The sequence below is a fragment of the Diabrotica virgifera genome, chromosome 2 (genome assembly GCF_917563875.1).
Source record: "Diabrotica virgifera virgifera chromosome 2, PGI_DIABVI_V3a".
NCBI lineage: Eukaryota > Metazoa > Arthropoda > Insecta > Coleoptera > Chrysomelidae > Diabrotica > Diabrotica virgifera.
Window position 1 is genome coordinate 37289953 of NC_065444.1, and position 18379 is coordinate 37308331.

The window sequence follows — 18379 nt, forward strand, 5'->3', positions numbered from 1 at the left end:
TTGCGCATACCCACTTAATTTAGTGTTAACACATAATTTCATTTATGTAATTTAAAAAAATGTTTTGTTTTTAAAATAAAATTTGTACATTTTGTGTATGTTCTATATAAAAAAATAAGTTTCAATAATATTTAAGGGGCGGCATTTCGAAGACTTGCATCATATTAAAAAGATGTACCGAACGGCTCTGTCCAATAATGGGTATATTTGACATATTCGTATACACTTTTGCTAAATTTATAATATCGAAATAATATAAAAACAATATTTTAGTAACATACAATTAATTAATATTTTCTTTTTATCATCCGTAACTTCACGCATGTGCTCTTAAACAGATAAATCTTTGATCTTTAATAACTCAAAAAGTATTGATTTACTTTAATAACATGATATAACAAATTTTACTTATAATTTGTCCCTCTATCGATTTGTGGGGTTATTTTTAATAAATTCGTTTTCAACCCCGAGAAGGGGTGGTATCCACCCCCAGGGTAAAAAAGCAAGTTGGCACCATATCATTTTTATTTCCTGAGGTATGTTCTAACTAGTCACCAATTTTCATGCAAATCGATGGAGGTTTAACAAAATAGGAGGTGAAAGCCTTTAAAGACTACACTAACTTTCACCTTTCATCCCTTATTGCTACTTCCTGTATCCACTGAGGTGTCAGCCTGAAAGGGGTCATAAATATCAATATACAATAGACACATTTCACATGCCAAACTCCATATTACTTATGACGATGATTTTTCGGCTCTAGCTCTTAGACTAGTAGAGGAAAGGTGCCTAATTTCGGATAGCTTTTTGTTTTTGCTTATAGATTTTGAACAACTGTATATTTTGACCTGTTATTACTCCAAAGGCAAGTTCATACATGGTAAATCGAAATAATATAAACAATTAGGATGTTTTTTTAGGAAGAGACAGCATAAAATAAAAATTTTAAAAAATGTGCAAATTGGATGTACACATGTATTAAAAACTGGTTGCCTAATTTCGGATGCCCTGGTGTCTTAATTTCGGATAGTAATTTATGCAAACATTAGGAACATAAACTGTTACTAGAAAAAAAAACAAATATTAACATTTATTTTTCCAAACAAAAATCGCATATATACAGCTTCTTCTTAGTTAATATACCTACTCCTTCTAGTCATTTCTGAAATAAAAAATTATCGTAAATATTTTATCGTTTTTCTTAATTTCGGATATCCGATTTATATATCCGAAAATAGGCAACTAAACGATGTACAGTTTAGACTAAAAAATTGATATATATATTTTTAAAATTAATGTAATTTCTATTAATGTCAACAAAAACAGACTATTTGACTCACCTTTGTGTATATTTAAGATAAGATGAAAAATAACGTTGTAAACAGAAATAAAATAAGACCGTTGAGAAAAGTCGTCTCGACCGTTAGAAAAAAGTGGCGCCTGTCGACGACTAAATGCAATTTAATTCGGAGATAAATAAGGAATCGTGCAATATTTGGCCTTGAGCTACAATAGCTGAGTAATTGTGACTGCGTTATATAGATGGCACGGCAGATAGACCAGTAGCCGAAATTAGGCGCCTTTCCTCTATTCTTTCATTTCCTCATTCATCTTTCTCAGAACCTCTTTGTGACGTGTTCTGTATATATTTTCAGAATCATTCTATACACCCACAACTCAAATGATTCCAGTTTTTTCATTGATGCCGCATTCAAGGTCCAAGCTTCCATTCCGTAAAACAAAGCCCAGAAAACGTAGCACCTAGCCATCCTTTAACGCAAAGGTTGGAGACGAAAAAGTAGAAGAATGTACAGGAGGATATGGTCTGGGCAACAGAAACGAAAGAGGTGACAGGCTTATCGAATTTTGCCAAAATAATAATTTTGTCATAACTAATACATTGTTTAAAATGCCAAAGAGAAGACTATATACCTGGAAGTCACCAGCAGATCAAGAAGGGAGAATTGTAAGAAACCAAATAGATTATGTATTAGATTAATAGATTATGATTAGACAAAGATACAAGAACGCAATTATATCTTCAAAAACCTATCCAGGTGCAGACATAGGATCAGATCACAACCCAGTAGTGACTAAAATTAGGCTCAAAATGAAAATAATAAAACGCAGAACAACAGATGTAAAAATCGATACAAGTAAACTAAGAAACCCACTCATAAAACAACGCCTGACAGATGAAATTAATAACCGTTTACTGAATGTTAAAGAACAAATCCAGCAAAATACTGAAATAGAGACAAAATGGTTATTAATAAAGACAGAAATAGATAAATGTCAAAAAGAAATTCTTACACCAACCAGATACAAAAAGAAACAATTAATGACGGAGGAAATCTTAGATTTAATGGAAGAAAGACGTCAGCATAAAAACAAAGATAATCAGATGTACAAAAATGTGGATAAACAAATAAAATTAAAAATTAAGCAGGCTAAAAAACAATGCGCAGAAATAGAAGAACACCAGAAAAGACATGATAATTTTAACACATAAAAAAATTAACTCAGAACAAGAGAAAAAGAAAACCGGGAATACTAAAAGATACAGATGAAAAACTTGTGTTGAGTACTAACGAAAAATTAAAGAGATGGACAGAATACATAAATGCATTGTTCAAAGACAATAGAACAGAGCAGATGGAAGTCGAAGTAGAAGATGATACGGTTTTGAAGATATTAAAAGAAGAAATTAAATCGGCATTAAAAACAGCAAAAATGGTAAAGCAGTAGGTCCAGACCAAATCCCAGTAGAAAGCTTAAAATGTATAAATGATGAAACCTTAGACATTATCGTAGACTTGTTTAACACAGTGTACAAAACAGGAAACATACCAAAACAATGGTTACTCTCAACCTTTTGTACTATCCCTAAAAATACAAACGCTAAAGATTGCAGTGAATACAGAACAATATCATTAATAAGTCACATTCTCAAATTATTCTTGAAAATAATACATGGTCGTATAAATAAAAAACTAGAAGAAGAAATAGATGATAGTCAGTTTGGGTTCAGAAACGGACTAGGAACCAGAGAGGCGTTATTTGCTTTTAATGTGTTAGCTCAAAGATGCATGGAGGTGGATGTGTATGTTTGTTACGTTGATTTTGAGAAAGCTTTTGACAAGTAAGACATGAAAAATTAGTCCAAATTCTAAAGACAAAAGGGACTTACGAATAATAACAACTTTACTGGAATCAAAGAAGGTGTAATAGATAACGAACCCAGTCCAGGAATTGAAATCAGGAGAGGAGTTCGGCAGGGATGTATTGTCTCCATTACTCTTCAATGCATATAGTGAAGCCATTTTTGAAGAAGCATTGCTATCTCAAAGTGAAGGAATAATAATTAACGGAAGATCTATTAACAACATAAGATATGCAGATGACACCGTGATTATGGCAAGCTCTGCTGAACAACTCCAACTACTACTAAACAAAACAAACAATTTCTGTGAAGAATATGGACTAAAACTGAATATAAAAAAAACCAAATACATGATAATAACTAAGAAAACAAACAAGCATACATTTGGGAAATGTACCGATAGAAAAGGTTGACAAATACAAATACCTAGGAACCTGGATTTCAGAGAAAAATGATCAAACAACAGAAATAAGGACCAGGATAGAAATAGCAAGAAATGCGTTTGTAAACATGAAAACAGTTCTCTGCAACAAAGACCTTAGCTTAAAACTGAGAGTAAGAGCTTTGAGATGCTACGTGTTCTCGATACTACAATATGGACTTGAAAGCTGGACATTAAAGCAAGAACACATAAATAAGATACAGTCATTTGAAATGTGGTGTTACAGAAGGACGCTTAGAATAGCATGGACACAGAGGAAAACGAACACGGAAGTATTGCGAGAAGTGGATAAAGAATGCGAAATAATAAACACAATAAAAATAAGAAAGTTACAATATCTGGGCCACGTAATGAGGGTATAGTGATATGAAATGCTAAGACTGATAATACAGGGAAAGATAAGAGGCGGAAGGAGTATAGGAAGAAGGAGAGTGTCATGGTTAAAGAATTTAAGGGACTCCGATTAGGAGACGACACTTGAAGAAGAGCCATCCTTACTCTTAGCTCTAACTTCAGATCTCATGTGCAGAGCACTTTTCTCATTTTGTTAAAATTCGCTCTAGCCTTTTCTATTCTAATTTTAATTTACTGGAAGCTGGAAGTAATTATTAATAATAATAATAATATAGTAATAGATTAATAATAATAATATAAGATATGCATATTAGTCTCCTCATTCGACATTGGCTCCGTTTATGAGAGTCTCGTTATTTCTTTGTGTTTTAGATATTCTCACAAATTTTCCCTTCTTGGTGTTCATTGTTAGACCGTATTCTTGGCTACACATCGCTATTCTGTTCACCAATCTCTGAAGATCTTCAATATTTTCGGCTAAGCTGGCAGTGTCATCCGCATATTTAATGTTGTTAGGGGGAACTCCGTTGACCTTTATTCCAGTTGTTTCACCCTCAAGGATCTCTTCCGAGTAGGCATTAAAAAGAACTGGCGACAATACGCATCCCTGTCTCACCCCACGTCTAAGTGCCCTCTAGGCAGCAGCAAATGCGTGTATTCGATAATTTTCACTGAACTAAAAGTACCTTGATGGGAGGGGAACTATGATCACTTTTTGCACCAAGAGGTCGTTCAAGATGACTCACAGACAACAAGGCAGATCACGGAAAGTAGGTAAAGAGGTAAAATATTTGGAGAGTCAAAAAAGCCAAAACCTTTGAAAATGGTAAAAAGTGAAAACGAAATATGTAGTAAGAAGATGGACTGAGCGTTTGTAGAAGGACTAGAAGGTTTGTAGATGAATCTAACGGTGTATACCTCATATCCGGGAAAATTCGATTTTTTAAGTTATAGGCTTCATAAGTATGATTAAATCTATTTCCTATGGGAAAAACGGTTTTCAAGTTCAATAATTCCTGTAATAGCTTCAGTTATCATACTTGACCTTAGATGCATCAGATACTATACTTGTCAATACGTTTCAAACTCATGTTTATAGTGATCAAAATCGGTTAAGCCGTTTAGAAGTTATTAAGCTACAAAAGTAATCCAATTAACGATTATTCCCGAAATGATTTATGTAGTTGTAGTGATTACGACGCTAAATTTGATCTGGTAACGGGCAATCCGAGTTCATTTACCGGCCATCCCAATATTTCTTTTCAATCTACTTCGAATAGAAAAAAAAATCTAGTGTACATTCAATAGACACTAGATCATTTGGGAGATGATGCAACAAAGGCGACCATTTATAAAGCTTAACGTGTAATTGAGAAACATTGCATTCAACTTCATACATTTAATTTATAAATAACTTTGAAAAACTTATACAAGAATAAAAAACCGCTAAACGCCGTAAAGATGAGTGGCGCTTACAATATTCTAGCTACAAAAGATCTAATATGAATATTACGTGGCGCGAAAATGTATTTTCATTTTGATGCAAAACAAAATTCTACTTTTATTTTAAAAGATTTTTCCATAATATTTGCTAAATTTGAAGTAAACGCGCTACAAAAGAGTTTCAAAATTCAAATTGTATCAAAGTTACTCTTTTGTGGCGCGTCTTACTTCAAATTTAGCAAATATCGAAAAATCTTTTAAAATAAAACTAGAATTTTGTTTTGCATCAAAATGAAAATACATTTTCGCGCCAAGTAATATTCATATCAGATCTTTTGTAGCTTAAATATTGTATGCGCCACTCATTTTTACGGTGTTTAGCGGTTTTTTTATTCTTGTTTGAATGACATGATTCCCAGAAAAGCGCAAGTTACGAGTTCAAAACCAATTGACAGATTAACGAAGTGACTAAAACAGGAAGATCGGCTGGCTCAGACTCTGTTTAAGCTCTGGTTTCCTCGAAAGCGGCACCGCGACAACCTGCGACCGTAGCACTGCGATGAATTACGTCAGATTACGGTGAAAAATTCAAGGTTCTTCACTGCGGCAATGGAATGTGCAAGCGGTGGCTTCCAACGCATCTTTATAAACGACCGCTATTATTTTGCATGGTACAGTTTTTTATGATGTCATTAATCGCAGGTTGTCGGCACCGCTTTCGAGGAAACCAGCGCTTTAATGTATGGATGAAATGTGTTAAGAAAAATGTCTGGATAGCGTATATGGTACCCAAAAAATTATTGTTTAATAAGTCTAAGCAGAGTGTGATGTACACAAACGATGTAAACTAAAGAAATATGTTTTGCTATACCCCTCTTATTGTCTGATTAAACTGTACTTAATTATTTCGCTTTTTGTTAGTTTTAGCATAAAAAGATGTTATGTCCACTTTACACCAACAATAAATTGAATAAGAAATTGACAAAGTTATTCAAGGTCAAATTTGACTTATACAAAACACCCAATTTTGCCGTGAATAAAAAGAAAATAAAGAAATTTGACAAAATAAAACATATCCAATTGTTCTATTTCATCAAATTCCTTCATTTTCTTTTACAAACCATACATTTTGTACACGTTAAATTTGGCCTTGAATAACTTTGTCAATTTCTTATTCAATTTATTGTTGATGTAAAGAGGACATTACATGGACCATATTGCCCCACTCTCACCCATGCGTCTAAGAATTGTTGTTTAAAATCTTATTTATACTGAAATACTTTGGGACTCGTAAAAAATTGCAGTTTTTCAGCAATTATTGTTTAACGAAACAAAGTGATTTGTTGAATTTAAATCGGGAAATATTTGTATTTTTTTAGCATTATGGCCTCTTTCCTTCGTATACGCAGCCCGATTTTATAATGCGACACAGTAGGCCCAATGGCTTAAACATTGGGTAGGTCCATTGATTTAACTTTTGACTTTGACAGTTTAATTTGACACATAAGATAAGCATAAGAGGGTGGGTTTGACATTTGACATTTCATCAATTTGATTTGGCATTTTGGCATGCAGAAATAAAATTATCTTGTCAATAAATAATCAGAAATATTGAAAGTAGAATCGTTCTAAATAATTAGAAATTGAAAGTAGAACAGTTTGTTCGTTTTACTAGATAGTAAAGAGTTAAATAGACAACAGGACGCTGTTAAAAGGTAAGCTATTGCCGCCATACTTTTCCTGACTGAATTTATTAATTTTTTTGTTTACCTAAAAACATTATTGTTTTTAAACACATTTTGTTGTTGATAACATATTTAATCTAATACTAGAAAAGCCAAAAATTACAAAATAAGGTAAAGAATCTAAATGGTTTATTACTATTAGGGCCCCCAGGCATTAGGCAGTCTATGTACATGTAACAGCCAGAGCCAATCGAGGGCAAGTTGTATCCTTCAAGGGATGTAGAAGTGCAAGAGGTCATAATTATTTACTATTTCTCTCGTAGAAAACTCAACATATAAGCATCGAATTCAAATTCAGCCTCTTCTTTTATAACATCACTTGAAAGGCATTTCAATTATATTTTGGAAGCATGTTTGTAGGTTCCCAGATATACAAAAATGTCAGTTCAATCGTTTGATAATCTTCTGTATAAATTAATTCAATCAAGGCCACTGATACTCCTATGTGAATTAATTTTAATTTTTCAGTATCAAAAATCATTTTAAAAACATTGGGGATAGATCTGGCTGACACTACAAGTGCATAGAGATTGAAGGAAGAAGGAAGCGATATTCATTTCGCTTCAGAATCTTCACGTGCCTCAATGGGCTGCCAGTACAACAGGAAAATTCTAGTGGCTATCGCAGCCAGGGATTCTCGGCTGCCTAGTGAGCAGACTCCCATAAGCCATTGAGGTTTGAGTGGCTGCCATACCCTAGTGCACGGGGGTCCTAAACGTTTGCATGCTATAACAGTGATAGGATATTAAAAGTTAAAACACTGTAATTGAGAATAGGGAACTTGCACATTTTTTTATTACATAATAATGTTCAGTTTTGTTTAAAAATGAGATTTCCAAAATTTCACTCTTCAAAAACTCGTAATAACTTTAAGAAATACAAATTTAAAGTCTTCTGCGGTAGCAAAATAAAAATAGTTTTATTATATACAGTAGGAAAAATGAAAGAATACCCATGAACGAACATATAAAACATGCTGTATTTTCCTGTTACCGTGTCACAAAAAATTGGCCAGCGCAAATACATATAATAATTATTATTACATGTACTTGCACTGGCCAATTTTCTTTGAGACACGGTGATAGGAAAATACAGAGTGTTTTATATGTTCATTCATGGGTATTCTTTCATTTTTCCGACTGTAGTTATGATTATGGTTATATTTAGGTATATTCTCCTTCTTATTGGCCTCCACCTACTTGGGTATTTTTCCAGCTCATCGTCGAGGAATAAGGGAAAAATATTTATATTCTAATGACATTTATCGTATGTCATTGTAATAATATATACCAGTTTGTTGAGATTGGAGTTTGATACAGTTTTTGAAGGAAAGAAGGTATACTATGGAAAATAAAACCATTTTGTAAAAGTACAAGTGTTCTATGAATAGTTGAAACCATCAAAAACATTTGTAACGTCACATAACTGTATTTTCTACTGACGTTTATAATGTCTACTTTAAAATTATATACAATTTTGTTTACTTTGTTGGTGTAGAATGTAAACATATAACCGGATAAAGTCATGACACGTTTTGGGCTGGCTGGTATAATTTGAATTTTTAATCATCTTTAGGGGACAAACGAAATACAAAAATTTTTTTTTATCTTTGATACATGTTTTAAATTTAAAAATAGGACGGCTGCTTTGGATGGGACATGTAGAAAGAATGGAAGAAGGCGAAATACCAAACAAAATATTCAAACAGATGCCAGTAGGAAAAAGAACAAGAGGAAGACTGAAGTTGAGATATTTAGAACAAATAGAAAATGATATAATAACCTTAAAAATAAAAAATTGGAGAAAAAAGCACGAAACAGATCAGAATGGAGAAGAATCCTGGAACAGGCCAAGACCACAGAAAGGGTTGTCGAGCCAGTGGTGATGATGACATGTTTTAAATTATGTTCTGTTGTGATTTATAATGTTTTTTTCCAATTTAAAATTTTATGCAAGTTCCCTATTGCCTACATTTGGTGCAGTTTGGATATGTAAAATTTAAGTCGGGCTGTATTTTAACACAGTGTAAACAGGTGTAACAAGGTGTAAAAATGTAAAAAGAGATGCAATTTACTTAGGCTCTAGTGGCTATATCATAAGAAAATACTTAATTGGAAAAACAAGGGAACTCGTATAGCAGTGGAATGTTGAAAACAAGTCACAGCATATACCCTATTCAAATAAGAAATTTCATCCTAAGAATGTTAAGCAATTAAACAGCCTTATTGTGAAAAATATGTTAATAATGACACAAGCCTAAAAGAAACAGGTATTTTCACAGATGAACACATTACATCATGTGAACAGCTGTAGCGCCTCGGCATGACAACTGGTCTCATAAGCCAGTGCGCCTGGATTCGAGTCCCAGCACAGACAATCCATTTTTCATTTCTAAAAATAATACGAGCTGTTCACCATGCCTTGGAGAGTATGTTAAGCCATCGGTCCCCCTGGGCTAGTGTAACATCGACACTAGTTACTTGAAACAGGGTAAAAGATGTAAATGGCGTCAGAACCTGTCCGAAAGGATCTCCCCGGCAAAATGCCATACGATATTATTATTATTATACAAATGAAAGAACTTAACTACCAGAGTAATTCCACTTATGAAATCCTTAACATTTGGGGCACATTTGTGGTTAAATTTAATAATATTGCAACATAATGAATTGCTATGTCCACAGTGTATAAATTTATTAACCCATTTTTGTTAGCACATATAGTTCCACTGCAGTTGGATTTCTTTGCACTTCAACGTGACTGTTATATTCTATTTTTATTCACTATATTATTTTTCATTTTGGTGTGTGCAGTAGTAAGAATGAATAACAAACAATCCCTCGAATTCATTGAAGACTACTTACTGGTCTTATGAGTGCTTATGGGATATAACTGTTGAAAGTGGAAATGCTAAGCGTGCAGGGCCGTAACTACCATTGGGGCAACCGGGGCCCCCGGCCAAGGGGGGCCCCGCAGGTGCACATTTTTTGACAGTGCATAGAGTTTAACGAGGAAAATAAAAATATGTATTTTAAAGCCGATCCCAACGAAATATTTTCAAATGACACAATTTTAAAAAGACCTTGCAGGGGCACCCTAGAACTGAACATAAAGTTTTAATTTTTCACTGGAGAGATTAGTATTTTCGACTAAAATGCAATTGGAACGGAACCCTTAGAAGGGGCCCCTGAGGCCTGAGCTGAGCTGTGGCTCCCGAGACCTTAACATAAAAATTTAAATTAATGCTTAGCAATTAGTTATTTCGACGTAATAAAACCTAAGATGCCATTGGAAGAGGGGCCCCCGAGACCTTTCGTAAAGATATAAATTGTTACTGAGGAAATTAGCTATTTTGGTGAAATAAAAACTAAAATCCAACCGGAATAGCGGCCCCCGGTCCCAGCTACTTTGTCTTAACCAATTTGCCCAGACCACATCTTGGTACGTGAACGGAACCACACGGTACCACATATTGAAAAGAAAGGTAAGGGTAAGATGGAATGAGCACATTGGAATCAGCCCTACCAGTACCACAGCATAATAAATCTAACAGCAGTGACGGTATTCGCCTTCGAGAGTGTCACTGCTGAAGGTATCGGATATCGTTTTCTAATATCCTCGTCAAATAGGATTCTGCTCTCATTAGAGCTGTATACAATTACTTCCCGACAGTCTCCTCCTTTTTGACATTTTCCTATCTCCGTCAATTTTTCTTCCACTTTTTCCATATCGAATTTTACCGCATTCTTGAATTTTTCTTCCACCTTTTCAATTTTCTGTATCTCCTCAGCAATCTGATTTACCTCTTCCTGCATTTTCTCTAAATAAACCTTCATATTTTTCCATTCGGTTTTGAAGTTTCAAGAAATTTTCTTTTTATTGTTTCATTATATTATCTCATTTTGTTTTACTATCTGTTCATTTTGTTGTTTTTCTTTTAAATTTTTTAAATTTAAAGCGAATAAAAAATAAGGTGATTTCAAAATTTTTTTGTGTTGGTCAACTAAAATAGCAATACATATGTAGGTTCAAGAAACTTGTCATAGAATCTATTAAAATGCGTTTTCAATGGGTTAAATATCAAACATTTTTCCATACCCCGCCTTCCGCTGGGGGGTAAACCCCCAGACCCCCCGGAAGGGGGCCCCCAGATCACCTTTGCCCCGGGGCCCCTAACATCGTAGTTACGGCCCTGTAAGCGTGGCTAAGCTACCAGCGTGGACAGCTAATTATGCAAATTCTAGAAAGAATTATGAAAAAAATCAATGATTCCAGTGCTATAAAATAGAAAACAATACACAACTTAAAATACGCAAAGGAACTTCAAAGAACTGAGCAAAAGATGAAAAGTGTTTTAATGACTGGGTGATTTGAGGGGCTGTTTTCACTATTCTATTATTAACACCTAGACTGCGTCACATATCCCCAGGAGCATGTATGTAATTTTTCAAGCAGTAGCAAAATTGGTCAAAACTCACAGGCCCGCCAGCAAGGGGGTTCAGGGAGGGTCTGCCGATCCCCCTGGATAATTACAACTTAAGATATTATTGATAAATTTGGTCAAGATCGAAGGAGATTAGTTTTTATTTACCGATTAATCTTTTTTTGTATTACATATGATTATTAAAATATAAATTTTTCTTGTTCTTTCATTCATTTCTAGAATAGAAAAGCGACTTAAAGATTTTGACCCTCCCTAAATTTTTTTCTGGCGGTGGCCCTGAAAACACATGTTATGCGCAGGATGTGATGCATATACAGAATAGATCATAACGTATCTCCAGGGGCATGTGGAGCAAAAACTAAAAGTGTTTAACCTCAGCAGGCAAGGTTTAATCACCCTGGAGCCAACAAAAAAGCACTATAGTTTATATCTTATTTATTTTTTGTGTAACTGGTTAAGAACTTGATAAGATATATTAATAATAAGCCAGTATTTTCTCGATTATTATTACTATAAGAACCATGTGGTAAAAGTAAACATTTTGTTTAAAAATATTTTACTATCTAACTTACATTCAAAAATAGTATGGTTTATGCATGATTATAGAATTATGACCCATAAACTCTGTTCACTCAGATGATTCAGTGCTGATGCCATAAATTTTTATTTTACATCTGATTGGTGCTTTACTGATTACTATTGTTTTAGTTTTCTGAGATAAAATTGTCATATTGAATTCTTTTGCTCTTATGTTAAAACTGTGACTAATCTTTGCACACTATCTTCATCTTGGGTTTTCAGTATTGTGTCATCTGCGTAATAGAGTAGTTTTACTTCTTTGTTTCCGATTCTGTATCTTCTTCCTTTATTGACACTTTTCATAATATCATCCATGATTAAATTGAAGAGCATAGAGTTCGGAGTCCAGCTATCTTATTCTGCTGCCTATATCTATAGGTTCTGTAACTTGCCCATCTATTCTGATTTCAATTTTGTTGTTTTTAGACAAGGCGGAAACGGCGGGTTCGTTGGGAAAATATTCCCATGAGATATTTTTGCATAATCACATTCGTGAGTTATCCCAGAAAATGGATTGAGAAGTCGCCCACGTGAAAAGTGGGCCAATTTTTTTTTAACAATTTTTTTTAATCAAATTGCAAAAATCAATGTTTTTGGCCCGGACTATTTTTTTTTAGGTTTTTTTGGACCATTCTGGACAAAAAAGCTCTCTTATAATTTTTCTCTAGAGTTGATCTTTTTCGAGTTATAAGCAATTTAAAATTTGAAAAACGCGAAAATGGCCATTTTTAAGACTTAATAACTCTGTTAAAAATTATTATTATGAAAGTCAGAAAGTGATTAAATCAAAGTTTAAAGTCGCCGCTACATGATCCTGAAGAAATCTGTGTCATTAATTTACTATTAAGCTGTTATTTTTAATTACTAAAAAAGAGCGGTTAGATCATATTGACGCCGCTGTAAATGTGAGTGCGAGTAAGATGCACAATTGGACTGCTGGAATGGCTTCTCTCTCGCACTCAGAATTTACAGCGGCCGCACACGTGCATGGCGCTTATTATTGTTACTTAAAAATAACAGCTTAGTAATAAAATAATGACAAAAATTTCTTCAGGATCTTGTAGGGGGGCTTTAAACTTTGATTTAGTCATATATTCACTTTCATAATAATAACTTTTAACCGAGTTATTAAGCCTTAAAAATCGCCATTTTTCGTTTTTTTTTTTCAATTTTAAATGGCTTATAAGTCGAAAACGATCAACTTTAGAGAAAAATTATAAGAGACCTTTTTTGTCCAGAATGGTCCAAAAAATTAAAGAAAAAATTATTCGGGCCAAAAATATTGATTCTTGCAATTTCATTAAAAAAAAATTGTTAAAAAAAAATTGGCCCACTTTTCACGTGGGCGACTTCTTGAACCTTATTCTGGGATATCTCACGAATGTGATTATGCAAAAAAATCTCATGGGAATATTTTTCCCTTCGAACCCGCCGTTTTCGCCTTGTCTATTTGATATAGATGTAGAAATTGTAGAAATAAGTACAATTTTAAAACAAGTACGATAATTTAAAAAAAATACAATGAACATGTAAAAGGTTTAAGGGGGAAGTCTACTGTGACACGGGAATAAACAGGCCGATTTTCCGGATTTTTTTTCTAACAAAATGTGACTTGTATATTAAATTAAATTAAACCATCATCTTTATTATATATTCAAGTATTTGTAAAACATTTTTCAAGTCGAAATATTCAAAATGGCCGTCGTGGCACTCCTTCAAGCGCAGGTCCGTTTTTATTTAGGTGCCCAAACGGTGTACATGAAATCTCACGTCTGGGTGATCTGAAACAAAAAACAAAATATGGTTATCATCTACATAGTATTGACTCTCGTCTGACGGAGGATTTTTTTGATATCGTTTTTGTTTAATTGTTATAAACAATAATAACATCAAATTTGGGCAAAAAAATAGAAAAAAATTTCAAGAACTTTTTTTTGGCGCCAAAATTTTTTATTAACAAAATCCTCTGTCAGACGATAGTCAATACTATGTAGATGACAACCATATTTTGTTTTTTGTTTCAGATCACCCTGACGTGAGATTTCATGTACACCCTTTGGGCACCTAAAAAAAACGGACCTGCGCTTGAAGGAGTGCCACGACGGCCATTTTGAATACTTTGACTTGAAATTTTTTTTACAAATACTTGAATATATAATAAAGATGAAGGTTTAATTTAATTTAATGTACGAGTCATATTTTGTTAGAAAAAAAATCCGGAAAATCAGCCTGTTTTTTCCCTTGTCACAGTAGACTTCCCCCTTAAAACAAAATAAAACATTATACAGAAGATGGATTATATCTCTGTGGTACTAAGTCAAAACCCGATATGTCAAAAATTATTGATTTTTCGTTTTTAATGCCAATAATATATACATTGAGTGATGAAGAATATGATGACAAAACCCTACATGGCTAAACGCATCCATGTAACCCGTAGATGATAAAATTAGTTTTGTGATATGTCCACTATTACAACAACACCGCAAACTTTTAAACTCATCTGCTGCAAAATCACGTTTTATACATATCGGGTTTTGCCTTAGCACCACAGATCTTTAGTCTTACCCTGTCACATGCTTTCTTCAAGTCAATCAGACATAAATGCTGGATTATTATACTCTAGTGATTTCTGAGCAATTTGCTTTATGACGAATATTGCATCTGTACATGATTATCCAGTACGAAATCCCTGTTATCTTGTATTGTATAAGTCTTTAATGCCGAAGATTATATCCCTGAATGTACTTTAACAATTGAATATATTAAGTATTATTTATATTTCGGATATTTTTTTGGCGATATTATTTTTTAGCAAAGTGTTAACTTTTATCATGTGGATCTAATAATTATATCAAACATTTATAGAGGGTGTGGCATTAGTGTGAAGAAGTCGAATTACTCACTTGTTGCAGGAGATTCGAAAAAAAATATACAGTATAGCCTGCCACAGCCGGACATACTTATATCCGGACGGTTCTACCGTCCGGATCTACCGAGAAAGCAGTCCTGCTATTAAACAACGCACCCTCTCATTCCGACCCAGAATAACTAAAAGATTTTTTTTGCCTCCAAATGTGACATCTCTCTGTCAGCCTATAAACCAAGGTGTTATAGAATCTATAAAATATGCCCAGATTATAAGTCTTGATATCCAGATTTTTTCATATCCGGATCGGTCTGTCGCCACATTGACCCAGATGTGGCAGGTTTCACTGTAGTTAGGTAAGAGTTGGAGCATAGATAGGAAAATATAATATAGATTCACGTTAGAACGTTCTGTGACGTGTTTCGATGCCTAATTGCCATCGTGTCCTATCATTACAATCTTCTGTCAATCCTTGTTTGCTCATTGATCATCGAACTCCTTCCATCCACGATTTCTTTGGTCTTCCCCGTTTCCTGTGTTCCGGGGGTATCCATTTTGCTTGGATGGATAGAAAATGGAAAAAAAATAGACCCACATTGACAGTTAGAACCATTTTCTTAATGGAACGCCTTGTATATTTTTACATTTTTGGACTCTTCTTAGCAATCTCGTTTTTGCAATATAAGGGATTGCAATGTTACATGTTGTGTTTTAAAATATAATTACGTTTTTTATTATTTAGTAGCAAATTAACATCCTGTAGAATTGTAGAGATTTGGCATAAAAAATCTAGTTTATTTGGAAAATAGTCTACTATTATTATAGTACCATTCTTGTGGAAAGTAGTTTCATCTTAAAATAAAACGTATTCGAAAAAATATGCATCATTCTGAATTTGTTCATGGTACTACCCACCAACAAAATTCTACTCTTGTATTATAGTCATCTTTATTAAGCACTTAATGCAATTGTGTGCAAAATATGAATGCATGTTGTAACAAACAAGATAGAACTTTATTAAGAAATAATAAGTAATTTTATTAAGAAATGTTTAATAAACAACATATCAAAATATAAATAAATAACTCCGAAAATATAAATTTTAGAAAAAAAACTGACTTGACCAGTGAAAAATTCAGAAAATTTTACAAAAAAAACCTTATATAAAGAATTTTCTAAAACTAAACCTGTATCTTCTACAATTTTTTATTTATAACGCTAAAGTCACCCTTCTCACAAACATTGGCGCACTGTAAACTAGCGTACGGCGAAGTGAACGGTTGAGTTATTTTAATGTAATTCTTTAACCAACGGATCAAATAAAATTTTACAAATTGAACATGAAAGAAAAATAATTAAGCTACCTTATGGTTATAATAAAAAGAAATAAAATGTATGGGCATAAGTACGGTGGGGGCGGAATTGAGCCTTACATGAATTTTGTTTAAAAATGATTTAAAAATGTGTAACTAATACAATTTTTCTTATAAATCCCTCAATTTTGCACAACTTACCTTTCAAGCATCTTACTAAATGATGTTTCATAAAAAAAAGAATGTGTGTGTACTTTGTACGCACGTAAGAGATATTCTTCTATTATATGTATAATAGGTAATTTAAACGAAGTAAATATACTTAAAAGGTTATTTGTATTTTATTTAAAAATCAAACTAACTTTCTTATCTACCACTTTCAAAAAAAATTTTTATTAAAACAACCCAAAATTAAAACAAATATGAATCGCCCAGGAATTGAACCCGCAACCTTCCAATCTCAGTGCTAACGCATTTCCCACTACTCCAGCGAGGCCCTAGAAATAGACGTGTAAGTTTCGGATATAATTACACAACACGGCGACATATAGTGTTAAAATGTTATGCTTACATAATATTTTATTATTTTACTACAGGTAAACACAAATCCAAAAACACAAGAATTATAATAAATAATACATTTCCTAAAACCACTAATATATTCTTTTAATGACTTATTTGCACGGTTACAGATACATACATACCTATCTTGAAAGATTAGCAATGAACTACATACTGTCAGTGTGCGCAGGCGCGCGGATCATGTACAATTTTACCCTCAATCGATTCTACAGGTCCTCTTTCTACAGTTAACGTATGTTACTTTCCCAATGAAACACCCTGTATAGTTCAGAGAAATAAGGAAAAAAATATCCTGTTGGTGACACAACCCCCTCCAGGCCGAAACCAATTTTTTTTAGTAGTATGAATATGTATTATAATAACCTATATGTTTCCTGCAGCCGATTTTGATGATATACATAGTTATAAACAAATGAAGATCAAAAAACGGTAAATTTTCGCTTTTTTCGTCTATTACTAAAAAATTATGCATTTTAAACAAATTTGAGAGTAAGAAACTTATAAATCGTATAAAAAACTTCAATATAGCGTTCGCTGAATATGTCTATCCTTATTGGTTCCTTAGAAAATTGCAAAATAAATCATAAATTTTGAGTTTTTATAAATATTCATAACTTATGTAAAAATTAACTTGAACCTTCTTATTACACGGAATGCTGAGACTTATGGTGCTTAAATCATACCCTAAATTTCAAAGCAATTGGTCAAATAGTTTAAAAGTTATTTAATTTGTTTATCCCAAGTTAATTTTTTTTGCAACACTGTAAGTCAGAAAATGATGAAGTTACAGTAATACTTTAGATAGTTTATGAAAGAAGAAAATTTACAGTATTAATTTAATTAAAAAAATATGACAAAAAATAATTATAAATATTGCAAAATTATTTTTCAAAAACATGTGAATTAAAAAAATGGGGGGGGGGGGGCTAACTTTGTCCCTAATTGTCCTAGGACAGTAGTTGTTTTTCTTTCTAAATGTGTATAAAAATTCAGTCTTTCTAAATATGAAAAAATAATTTTTCTACGAGTAACGTTTAAAAAGTTATTCTAATTGTTTATAAGTAAGCAACAAATTGACATGTTTTTGCAAAACAATTTTACAGTTTAAAATTATTTTTTGTCATTTATTTTTAATTAAGGTAATAGTATAAATGTTCTTCTTTCATAAACTGTCCGAAGTATTATTGTAACCTCATAGTTTTCTGACTTTAGTGTTGCAAAAAAAATGAAGTTGGGAAAAACAAATGAAATAACTATTTGTCCAATTGCTTTGAAATTTAAAATATAAATTAAGTACAAGGAGTCTCAGCATTCTGTACAGTATAATAATAAGGTTCTAAGTTAATTTTTACATAAGTTATGAATATTTATAAAAACTCAAAATTTATTATTTATTTTGCAATTTTCTAAGCAACCAATAAGGATGGACATATTCAGCGAACGCC

General features: G+C 32.8%; 1 protein-coding gene across 6 annotated transcripts in view; it reads left to right on the plus strand.

Moving 5' to 3' along the window:
• The first annotated feature begins 6914 nt into the window (after positions 1-6914).
• LOC114329639 (serine/arginine repetitive matrix protein 2) overlaps positions 6915-18379 on the plus strand; it is a 40652-nt gene continuing 29187 nt past the window's right edge. For 5 of the 6 annotated variants that reach the window (XM_028278813.2, XM_050643579.1, XM_050643575.1 and 2 more), the window contains exon 1: positions 6915-7117. The gene's annotated coding sequence lies outside the window, so the exon portion shown is untranslated. The remainder of the gene's footprint in view (positions 7118-18379) is intronic. The other variant, XM_050643580.1, reaches the window with a different exon arrangement.